A 12569-nucleotide genomic window follows, 5' to 3' on the forward strand; every position below is an offset into this window, starting at 1 on the left:
TTACTTTTTTTTTTTTTGAGCGGCGCCTTCGGCGCCGCTCAAATATTAGGGGGGGGGGCGCCCCCTGCGCCACCCCCCTGGATCCGCCACTGCTAAATACGTTTGACCCCGCGATTGACCATTGACCAGTCTTTCAAAACCACCCTTTTTGTGAAAATCGGTGTTTTTGATACCCTTAACGAGTGCACGCGTGTCCCGCGTCCAAAACTGAAAAAAAAACACCCTTTTAAACGCGTTTTGTTTGGTCACGCATGTGTATATACAGCAATATATTTGACTGCCCCCCCCCCCCCCCACGGGCCATAACCCTTCCCCGGACCTAGTGTTCCTGGTTTCACTACCCGGACCCTGCATACCCCACACCCTGCCTGCGTTCTATCTCATGCACTGTAGGCCTACAGTACTCCATTCATGAATCAGTGGCCCGATCAGTGGTACTCTCCAAACGGCGACTAGTGTGCAAGCAAAGACTCATATTTTATACCGGGATTTTATATTTTCACCAATCATACCATGTCTAGAATGAAGAATAGACTACACGCCAAACTCTGTCTGCATCGACTACAGTACATAATAGATCTTTTCTCACTGACTACTTCAGACTATGACGCACTATGCGAATTGCGAAAATTAAGGGTATGTGCCTGCAGACTAAATCTGCGCGCGCTGAACAGGAACATTTGGCGCGAAAATTGATTTTGCTCCCGCTCGCATGATGCGAACACGGAATTGGATCCGAAGCGTAGTATGAATTCGGGGCATGTATGCTATGATCCCGTAATCTTACATGATTTTCATGAAATGTGAATGAACATCAAATCTAATATATATCATATGACGTTTTTTCTTAACAGAGTAAATTAATAAGCGATTTTCTGTACGATTTCGGCATGTAAATTCGGGTGTAAATTGCATCAAATTAAAAAAGCAGACGACGCCTCGAATACATCTGATGATCATGGTGTACAAACGGGTGACAATTCATCTGGACAATAACCGTAGCACTTTGCTAGCCCGGTTAGCTCAGTCGGTAGAGCATGGGACTCTTAATCCCAGGGTCGTGGGTTCGAGCCCCACATTGGGCGCACATTTTTAAAATTTTAAGCAGCGCATGTACTTACTAGTATGGTATTTAAAATCATTAAGACATCATGCATCAAAATGGCACTCTTTAGGTCTGTATATAGGACCTATCGTGTTCAAGGTGACCATATTTGGACAGTTTGTGATCTGATCAGTTTCACTTAAAGCCAAACATTTTCAGAGGGCACAGAAAAAAAAACAAGCAAGCAAACGAAGCGAGCGATAAAAGAATTGTGATAGATTTTGACATACCGTAAAAAAAAAAATACGATAAAATACGATATCATAAATCACCCTTTCCTATTTTGCTACTCTGCATAAAATTGTTAAAGGATGCTCAGATCGTTGAAAAAATGTAGCGAAGAATCTTTCAATCTTAAACTGTCTGCCGTTGATTGGTCAGATTTAACCCAATGCACTGACGTAAATAAGGCTTGGTCAGTTTTTCAAAATACTTTTATTTCAACGTTGAATATGATAGCGCCTCAAAAACGGATTAGAATTAAACAGAGATCAGAAAACTGGATTACTAAAGATATTATTTCTCTTATTCGAGAAAGAAATGTGGCGTATAAAAAAACGAAGAAAAATCTAAGCGATCAGGATTATGACACGCTTTCCAAAAGATACAAGAAATTAAGAAATATGGTTCAAAGAGAGGTGAAAAAGGCCAAATTAGAATACCTACAAAATAAAATAGAAGAAAATAAAAATGATTCTAAAAGACTTTGGCAGAATCTAAAAAGTTTGGGATTAAAAAAGAAAAATGGAAAGGACCAAGAATTAGTCGTTTCAATTGACGGAGAATTATGTCATGATAAGATTACTATTTCCAATGAATTCAATTCCTATTTTACAAATGTCGCAGCTACGTTGGTAGATAAACTTCCATCTTGCAAAGACATTTTCAGTGCAGACAGTGAAAACATTCGTGAATTTTATGAAAAAAAAAGGTATAAGGCAAGATAAATTTGAATTATTACCTGTTAGTGATCAATTCATTTTTAATGAGTTGCGTAAATTAAATGTATCAAAAAGCACTGGGTTAGATTTGATACCTGCTAAATTTCTAAAAGAAGGAGCAAAGAGTTTGTACAAACCATTAAATTTCTTGATAAATCTATCTATCTTTACCAGCTCTTTCCCAGAGGATATGAAAATTGCAAAAGTAACTCCTATTCATAAGAAGAAAGATAAAACTGCTGTTGAAAACTATAGACCTATCAGTGTTTTAAGCATAGTATCCAAAATTCTAGAAAAGGCGGTATGTGTTCAGATCGAAAAATATTTTAAAGAAAATGATATGATTTACGAATATCAGTCAGGTTTTCGACATGACTATTTGACTGAGACATGCCTTATTCACTTGACTGATTATCTGAGAACAAATATTTCTAAGGGACAATTCGTTGGGATGGTACTCCTAGATCTTCAAAAAGCATTTGATACAGTTAATCACGGCATCTTATTGAAAAAATTACAAATAATGGGTTTTAACAAGGCTACTGTAGCATGGTTCAAATCCTACTTGTCGAATCGACATCAAGTAGTGGCTATTCGCGATATTTGTTCCAAAATTATGCCTATAACGTGTGGAGTTCCACAGGGAAGTATTTTAGGCCCAATCCTATTTTCAACTTATATCAATGACATGTCTATTTGTATAAAAGCTGACTGTAAATTATTATTGTATGCAGATGATAGCGTACTACTTTGTTCAAATGCCAACCCAAAATTTGTTGAGGAAAAACTTAGCGAACAGCTGTCTACATGTGTCGATTGGATGACTGATAATAGATTATCGTTACACTTAGGCAAAACCGAAAGCATTCTGTTTTGTTCTAAAAGTAATCATAAAACTTCATTTGAATTTGAAGTATCATACAATAATAAGATAATTCAGAGGAAAGAATCTGTAAAGTATTTAGGCATTGAGTTGACTAGCTCCCTTTCATTTTCATCTTTAGTAGAATCAATCGTAAAAAAGGCGAATGCCCGTTTGAAATTTTTGTACAGGTATCAAAGTTGTATGGATCAAAAAGCAAGGCGTATTCTCTGTTTTGCTCTTATTCAGAGTTTATTTGACTATGCCAACCCTGCTTGGTTTAGTGGCATAAGCGAACTCGATAAAAAGAAGTTGAAAATTATACAGAATAAAATGGTTAGATTCATTAGCTGTTCTGGTCCCAGACCCCATGTTGGCTACACCGAACTCTCTGGAGCAGGTTTTCTTGAAGTCAACAAAAGATCAAAACAGTTAAAGACCCTGACCGGTGTAAAAACAATCATATATCAAAATAAAGGTAATGATTCATACAATACGAATATACCAAAAATATTACATATATCTCCTTCCAATAGTTAACAATATCAAATAAAAATCAAAGAAACTGCTCCTCCAAAGTACGCTTCGATTGAGCACCCCCACGTCGCCTGGAAATGATGACGTCACGTTGTGTCAGGAGGGTTGTGATTCCATAGGTTTGTATACAAAAGCATTGGGTATTTTCTTCCATTTCCATGTTATGAATCCATTTTTTTTTTCCGTTTTCAGATGAAAATGGCACTCAAAATTATTCACTGTTCAAATTGTTGTAAACCTACAACTATTCACTACCTTTTTTGTGATTTCTTTGTTTGGCTCTTATTGGGCCTAAATTGCTTTGTCAGGAAAAGTTGTTATACATAATCTAAATGCAGATAGAATTGAAATCTGCGCCAAATAAGCAGGAAATAAAATATGGCAAAAACTAGTTCAAAACTGCAGATTTCATAAATTCAAGCTTGTGGGTAAAAATATATGTGATATCCCTCTGTGATAGAAGTGAAGAGAATGAAATGCGTTATCTGGAAAGCCAAAAAATCACCCAGTTTTTCTGTGTACAAACCTATGGAATCACGACGCTTCTTACACAACGTGACGTCACGGTCTCGAGGCAGGTGAAAAGCACAATAAAGCCTATTTTCTAAGCGGGGTTCGAAACCCGATAATTGGAATATTCTTAAGCAAAATACTCAGCTGGGAAGCGGTGAAAATGCATAAAGCATACCTTGGTGTATTTAGTAGCTTATAAGCTTTCGATTGGTATATAATTTATCAATTTCATTTTCGGGTCCGGTCTGGATCTTTAATTTTGCACCACGTGCATAAAATCTATCATAATAGATCGAATCATTACATTGGATCAAACTTTAATCTAGTTACCGAAATACATAACTATATAATACAAGAAACAGCCATTTCAATTTTTGCTTACCAGAAAGGATAGGTAGTATTGGTAACTCATTTTATTACAATGCTATAAAACATTGGAATTCCCTTCCCAATGATATAAAGGAAATAGGAAACTTTTTGCATTTTAAGAGGAAATTGAAAGAATATCTTTCACTTGAGAGTCAAAAAGAAGATGCAAATGATATGTTGTACGGTTGATTTAGCCTGAATACTGACCTAGTTCTTTTCTCTTCTCTACTAGGTATTATTATGTATTTTACATAGTTTGATTGAAGCTTCGATATGTCCTTTCTTCTATTTTTTCAATTTTTTTATCTCTTCCAATTCTCCTCTTCGTGTTGTTATTGGCGTCACGTTTTTGCTGTTGTTCTTGAAAATCTTCTCCTTATTTATTTTCCTTCGTTATCAGTTTCTTCCGTCTCCTTCTACTCCTCGTCCCCTCTCTTCTTCTGTTCCTCCTCTTCCTTCTCCTTCTCCTTCTTTTCTTCTTCTTCTTCGTTATATTCTTGTATATATCTTATTTATTGTCTATATATCTTATTTATTGGTAATAGTAAATTCTGATTTTTTTTTCTTCATTTTTAATATGTAAATAGTATAATTTTACCATTTTATTATCTTAATTCTGTATATTGAGGACCCCACTGGAAATAAGCTTTCGAGCTTTCGTGGGTCATCCTGTGCAAGCCTGTTGTTTTAATGCTACTGTATATATGTTATGGTGACTTGCCAAATAAAATCAATCAATCAATCAATCAAAAGGAGCATCCCTTTAAGAAAAACAATTAATGTTTGAATATTTTCACATAAATGTGTTCGAAATCACGAAATGCGAGACAAAACATTGTGAAGGTTTGTTTTATACGGGACGCGGAGAAATTGCTGGAATACAAGACCCTTGAAATCCGGGACGTAAAAATCAAAGTTTGTCACACTCCTATGAAGTTCCTATATCTATGGGCAAGAAATCAACAAAAGTGATGATGAAGAGGCATACAGTCAAACCTATGTAGTGGCCACCTGTCTGCAATTATATAGTGATGACTAAAATCGATTCATTGTGTGTATAAGAGTCTGTCTATAACAGTCACGTATCTATAAAGGTCATGATTGTTTAGTGGCATATATCATGTATATAGACATATTTCACTGTCATAATGATAAATCATATAAAAATGGAGATTGCGTTGATGCGCTTTATTAATTTTTATAGTACCTTTTCTAAATTCTGTGAATTGTTAACCCATTTTTGCAAAGACCTTTCATCCATTCATTTTGAAACGAAAGGTTACCCCCACCCCACCCCCGCCTATAGGTATATTATAGGCTATCAGTGGCGGTTAATCCCCCACTCTCGCCCTAAAACACCTCTTTTCTCCCATTCCCTTAACCCCCTTTCCCTTCATACTTCGCTCATATAGGCCTATTCAATACTAACAAGTCATTTTTCATTTTGTCACTAACCTGCATAGCAGAGGGTATCAGGACAACTACCCCCCGGACAATTACCCCCTGAGGACAATTACCCCCCGGACAATTACCCCCCGGACAATTACCCCCCGAGGACAACTACCCCCCGAGGACAACTACCCCCGGACAATTACCCCCTGGACAATTACCCCCCGGACAACTACCCCCCGGACAATTACCCCCGGACAATTACCCCCGGACAACTACCCCCCGGACAATTACCCCCCGGACAATTACCCCCGGACAACTACTCCCCGGACAACTACCCCCCGGACAATTACCCCCCGGACAATTACCCCCCAGGACAACTACCCCCCGGACAATTACCCCCCGGACAACTAACCCCCGGACAATTACCCCCGGACAATTACCCTAGACAAAGGGAGTGCACAGAGTCATACATCGGCCGTACGGTTGACGTAAGAAGTACTCAAGGCATTCTCGAGTATCTTGGAATCAAACGTACGCCGTAAGAAAGTTGTAAAATTGAACTCCATCCATAGGCGGATCTAGGGGGGGGCGGAGGGGCCCGGCTCCCCCCCCCCTATTGGCAGAGCAAAAAATGAAAAAAGGGGGAAAGAAAGAAAAAAAGAAAAAAAGAAAAAGAAGGGGAAAGAAAGGAGGAAAAATAAGAGGTAAAATAAGAGGAGGGAGACGAGTGAAAAAAAAGGTCAGGGATGACTTGGAAAATGATTAAAAAATATATTTCATGTCACTATATTAATTTTTTTCGCTCGCGCTTCGCGCTCGCATAGCATGTTCGATGAGATACACATCTTGCTAAATAGGCTGATATGTAGCTTAAAATATCAAGTTTTGAAGTCGATATTACAAAGCATATTTCAGCTCGGACATTATTCATTATTTTGTTTGATTTACAAACTGATTTTTTAGTGCTCTGTTTAATGTCCGTTTTATGGTGTGAATATAACTTGCAGCTTGCGCTATGCGCTCGCATTATTTGATTTGCCAAATTATATAACAAACTACTTAAAACCCCCCTTTTATGACAGTTTACCAAAAATTTCGTCTCACGATTTGCGCTCGCATTTTTGTTAAAAATATATCAACTCACAAATCCTATTCATGATTACAAAGGTGCTTAAAATATAAAGTTTTCAGGCCTCAGTGTCAACACATTTTACTCACTCATTTAGGCTTATTACATCAATAAATATGATAATAAAATTTTCATGAATTCTTAATGACTAAATTGTCCCTTATCAGAAAAGAATATCGACAATAGCACAGTTTCATATGTTTCATATCGCGCTCAGGAAGAGGAATAAGAAAGTTGTCATCATTTTCATACGATGACAAAATGTCCTTAGACCTAGAATGTCCAGGTCCAAGGTCAAAATATTAATGAAGATATCAGCTAGCGCTTCACACTCGCATCATTAATTAAGTGCTTTCCACATCCACTTCACAATTTCCCAACACAATGCTTTAGATAGTGCTCAAATTCACCATTTTCATACCGGAATATCAAGTATTTTCCGCTCGCGCTTCGCGCTCGCATTGCTTTTTCGATGAGATTAATATCTTGCTCAATATAGGCTGATATGGAGCTTAAAATATCAAGTTTCGAAGTCAATATACGAAACATATTTCATCTCGGATATCGAGCTTTCATTATTTTTAAATTTACAAATTGATTTTTCAAGTGCTCTGTAAAATGTCAGATTCAGATTCAGATTCAGATTTATTTCCAACAGAAATGACATAAATATTGATACAAATCATTTTTTATACATTATAACAAATATTTACGATACAAAACATTAATGATAATTGACATATCAAGATAATACAAAACATTATTGTAGACAAAATTATGATATATAGTTTAGATAGAAGAAAAGTATCTGTGGAAATGGGAGATTCACTCAAAAGCATAGCTTGTATAAATGTGAACCCCCCTCAAGGAAGAGAAAAGAGGAGAGAGAGAGAGAGAGAGAGAGAGAGAGAGAGAGACGCAATGGTTGCTATTTGCCTACGGAGATTTACTGAAATGATTAAAAAGAACAGGATAACCCACAGAACAAGACAAAACGAAAAAAGAATAAAATAAAGCGAGAAAAAAAACACAAAAAAAACAGGATGACAAAAGGAGTAATAAACATAAATAGAACCAGGACGAATTGCGACCGAAAGAGAGGATAGAACAAAATGATAAAGACTAACAAAAATAACTTGAAGTCTGAGAGGAGATGATAACGAGCAGGAATTAGTAATGAAAACCTCGGTAGGATTTAAGTAAGAAGTTTTTTAGTTTTCTTTTAAAAGAATGTATGGAAGGGCTGTTTTTTATGTTATTGTCGAGGGAGTTCCAAAATCTAGGGCCATCGAACATGAATGTACTCTTTGCCAATAAAGTTCTAAAACGGGGTAAATGAAATTCGTTAGATTGCCTATAGTCATGATAGTAGGGTAATTATGAAAAGACCGATTAAGAGGAAACATAGAATCAAATACACGTGGAAGTGTGTTTTTGTCAAATTCAAACATAAATTGTCCTAAATGAAATAAGTATAGGTCGCTTATCTTCAGCAATTTGCTATCAAAAAATAGTGGGTCAGTGTGTGAACGAAAAGCTGAATTATGAATAACACAAAGGGACTTCTTTTGCAGTAATAACAGTCTATCTAAAGTGGTTTGGTGGGTGCTCCCCCAGGCAAGTATCCCATAATTCAAGTAAGGTAAGACTAAGATCAGGGAAGAATATAGCATTAAAAGTGATGACGACGAAAAATGATATTTCAGTTTATTGATAATGCCAATATTTCGCGAAATAATCTTACATATACAATCTATATGGTATTTCCAGGAAAGCTTATTATCAACGGTAACACCGAGAAATTTAATAGATGTGACACTTTCTAAATTAGTGTCATCTAAAACAATGTCCATGGGAAGTGTATCAATAGAATTGCTTAATAGCATATATTTAGTTTTAAGTAGATTAAGAGACAATTTGTTGGATCTTATCCATTGTGTGACTTTTAAAGTTCATTATTAACAGTATTTACTAAGGTATATGGATTTTTATGGGAATAAAATATATTAGAATCGTCTGCAAAAAGAATGAACGAAAGGACATCAGATGATCTACAAAAGTCATTGATATAAATGATAAATAATAAAGGGCCTAACAAACTGCCTTGCGGGACTCCACAATTAATGTATTGCATGTTGGATGCACGACCATTCAAAGATACAAATTGACGTCTGTCAGACAAGTAGCTTCTGAACCACTCCAAGGCCTTCCCGCGCACCCCATAATGATAAAGTTTATGTAATAAGATATCATGGTTAATGGTGTCGAAGGCCTTGGAGAAGTCCAGAAAAATGCCGACTAGATGTGAGCAATTATCAAAAGCGTGGGCCACTCTATCAACGAAATTCAACAATGCATGTTCTGTGTTATGTTTTTCTCTAAATCCAAACTGAAAGTTAGAAAAAATATTGTGAGATTTAAAAAAATCAATTGTTTTGCTATAAACCACTTTTTCTAAAATTTTGGACAAGGATGATAATAAAGAAATTGGGCGATAGTTACTGATACTTAACTTGTCACCCTTTTTGTACAACGGAATGACCTTGGCAATTTTCATGCGATCAAGGATCGACAATTTCAGATATTATACCTTTTAAAATAAAGTTATTGACATCATCGTAACCAGGACTTTTTTTATTATTCAAATTAGATACAATATCAGTAATATCTTTTTTTGACTACGGGAGTGAAAAATATTGAACTAGAATTAGGTGTACCTAAATAATCATGAAAATGTTTTGTTGAAGGGGGGATGTCTCTAGCTAGGTTAGTTCCTATAGATGAAAAATAATCATTAAAAATATTAGCTATATTTTCAGGATCTCCAATAATATCACCGTTAGACCTAATTTCAGTTATATCGGACTTATTACTGGATAAATTCATGGCTTGTTTAAGAACTTTCCATGTATTTTGAATGTCGTGCTTATACAGAATTATTTGATCAGTGAAATATCTTTTCTTTGCCAAACGTAAGGTATGAGTTAAAGTATTCTTATATGTGGTGTATTTAGTTTTTGCCTGAAGAGTACCTTTAAATTTTGAATTATAATATAAATTATTTTTTCTGTTGATTGAACGCAAAAGTGCTTTAGATATCCAAGGAAGTCTTGGTGATTTTTTGTTGTTAGTTTGTCTATCTCTTACTTTTGGAATATGCTTATCTAATTCACTAATAAAAATATTCAGAATGTTATTGAAGCATATGTTTGCATCATTATTGTTATAAATAGGTGACCAGTCAACAGACTCTAACGAAACACCCAGTCTTGCAAGATTCTCTGGAGTAGGTCTCCGCCTTGATGGCTTGGATGGATTAATACATGAGTGCTTAAGGGTAAAATGTGACATAATGGGAAAGTGATCTGTCAAATCAGATAATATTATTTCAGAATCAGGAGTCGGCATGATGTTACAAAATATGTTATCAATAAGTGTTGCAGAACGATCTGCAACGTGAGTGGGTTTTGATATTAATGGCAAATATGAAGAAGTCAAAAATGTTTCAAGAAATTCATGGGCAGTATTGTTGCTGTCATGCTTCAATATATCGATATTAAAATCCCCTAATATAAAAACATCTTTGTTCACCAACAATGGATATCTAACTAAGTTAGAAAGGTAAAGTAAAAAATCATTATGGTTAGAATTTGGTGGTCTATATATAACACCTATAATTATATTTTTGGAATTTGGGACATTGATTTCGATAAAAAGTGACTCTACATATTCATTCATAATAGTGATTGCGGCGATATTGTGTGACGCGGAGAGAACTCCTAGCCGTCGTCACATTGTCCATCATTTTCGTCATTATCTGCTGGGACACAAGTTTACCATCCGCACCGACCATTCGTCACTTAGGCGGATCATGTCTTTCCGAGAGCCGACGGATCAGATGGCCCGTTGGCTCGAGATCCTTGCCCAATTCAATTTTGTCATGGAGCATCGATCAGGAAAGAGTCACGCCAATGCCTATGCACTGTCACGAATCCAGTGCAGCCCGGAATCATGCAGCTGTTATGACTTCGAACCTATTTTGGATGCTTTGCCGTGTGGCGGCTGTACAGCTTGCAAGAGGAAGCACCTGGCATGGTCCAGCTTCATTGACTATGAAGATGTTGTGCCACTTATAAAAATGCGACGAGTACAAGCAACAAAATCGACCTCAACTGACACTGAAGTCCAATTTCAAGAACCCGATGAAGAGAGTAAGATGTATTGTTCAGAACTAAGACTGATGATCTGGTATGTTTTAATGATTGTACATCTTGCTCTCTCTTTCTTTTCTAAGAATATACGATCCTTCTATCATTCAGTCAAATGTGTTTGTGTAAAAATGTGTAGCAGTACTAGTTGTCAATATGTTAGGCAAGTAACCACAAGAAGAAGGGCAAGAAATACTGCAAGCTCGAATGAATCGAACAAACCAAGTAATGGAAGACCAATTCTAGATAATTTAGGGGTGACTGCATCAAGCCTGTCAACAATTCAAAGGCAAGATAAAGATATTGGTGTTGTTTGGGTTTGGATGAAAGAATCAAATGTGAGACCTAATCGTGAAAAGATACAGGACAAGAGTCCAATAATCAGAAATCTGTGGTTATTGTGAGACCAGCTTGTATTAATTGATGATGTATTATACAAGCGGTATGATGAAGGTCCATCCAAATCACACTTGACACTCGTCACACCTAAATCATTGATAAAGTTGATTTTGGAAAACAACCACGATAATGTGATGTCAGGCCATTTGGGCATGAAGAAATCTTTGAGTCGAATCAGACATCACTATTACTGGTATAAGATGAAAGAACAAGTTTTATCAGGCAAGAACAGGACAACAAAGTCACGTACTGTCCAAACAATGTTTTAGTTGGTATTTATGAGTATATGTTTTGTGTTGAGAAAGGGCTTGATCTTTTCTTCATTTTCTTTTTCTCTTCATTTTATTCTTATCCCTTGTTTTCTTCACTGGCTAACTTTCATCGAATATATGAATTATGTTTCCTTCCTGAATCCCCCCCCCCACTGCACAACCACCTCTTCCACTGATAATCGTTAAAGATTGTTTATTATTTTGACTGAAGTGAGAATAGACACCAAAATCCTAATTTGGGTTCATATTGCTTATAGTTTAGTAACTGTTACTTATATTATATAGAGAACAAAGAAGTGTATCGGGGAATCAAGTGATCTCAATCTAACGTTGTGTTAATTACGACACCAAGTAATTTGATGTGTATTGACGAGGTGATGGTTGTTTGTGATTTGGGATACAATAATGATGGAAGTCGCCAATTTGATGATGCCCTGCACCTACACAAAGGTGCCTGAGCTGGTGTTTCCAGGCCGTTTGATTCAAATTGTGCTGATTTATGTATATAACTAGCAACAATAAGTGTTGACTATTAGGATTGGGTATATCCCTGCATGTTGGTTTCTACTGTTATCTATAATATATTTCCAGTTTATGAGTTGGTTAATCTTATGACTGACCCTAACCCCCCCCTTTCTCCCGTGAACAAAAAAACACTTTCCTTCCCACATCTTATTTTCATTATTTTTTTTTTTTTCACCTTTTCTATCTCTATCCTTCTTACCTCCAGCCTTAATGAATGTATACATATGTACATGTATATAGTTTTTTTTCCTTGCTTTCTTGTTCAAAATATATTTGTTCAGGAATAATGATTTATGTTGTTACTCTGAAGATGATGT

General features: G+C 36.1%; 1 non-coding gene across 1 annotated transcript; it reads left to right on the forward strand.

The window, feature by feature from the left end:
* The first annotated feature begins 1012 nt into the window (after positions 1 to 1012).
* Positions 1013 to 1085, forward strand: TRNAK-CUU (transfer RNA lysine (anticodon CUU)). The gene has a single exon. It is a non-coding gene; the product is annotated as a tRNA-Lys (tRNA).
* Positions 1086 to 12569: the final 11484 nt, after the last annotated feature.

This window comes from Lytechinus pictus, chromosome 7 (genome assembly GCF_037042905.1).
Source record: "Lytechinus pictus isolate F3 Inbred chromosome 7, Lp3.0, whole genome shotgun sequence".
Classification (NCBI taxonomy): Eukaryota; Metazoa; Echinodermata; class Echinoidea; order Temnopleuroida; family Toxopneustidae; genus Lytechinus; species Lytechinus pictus.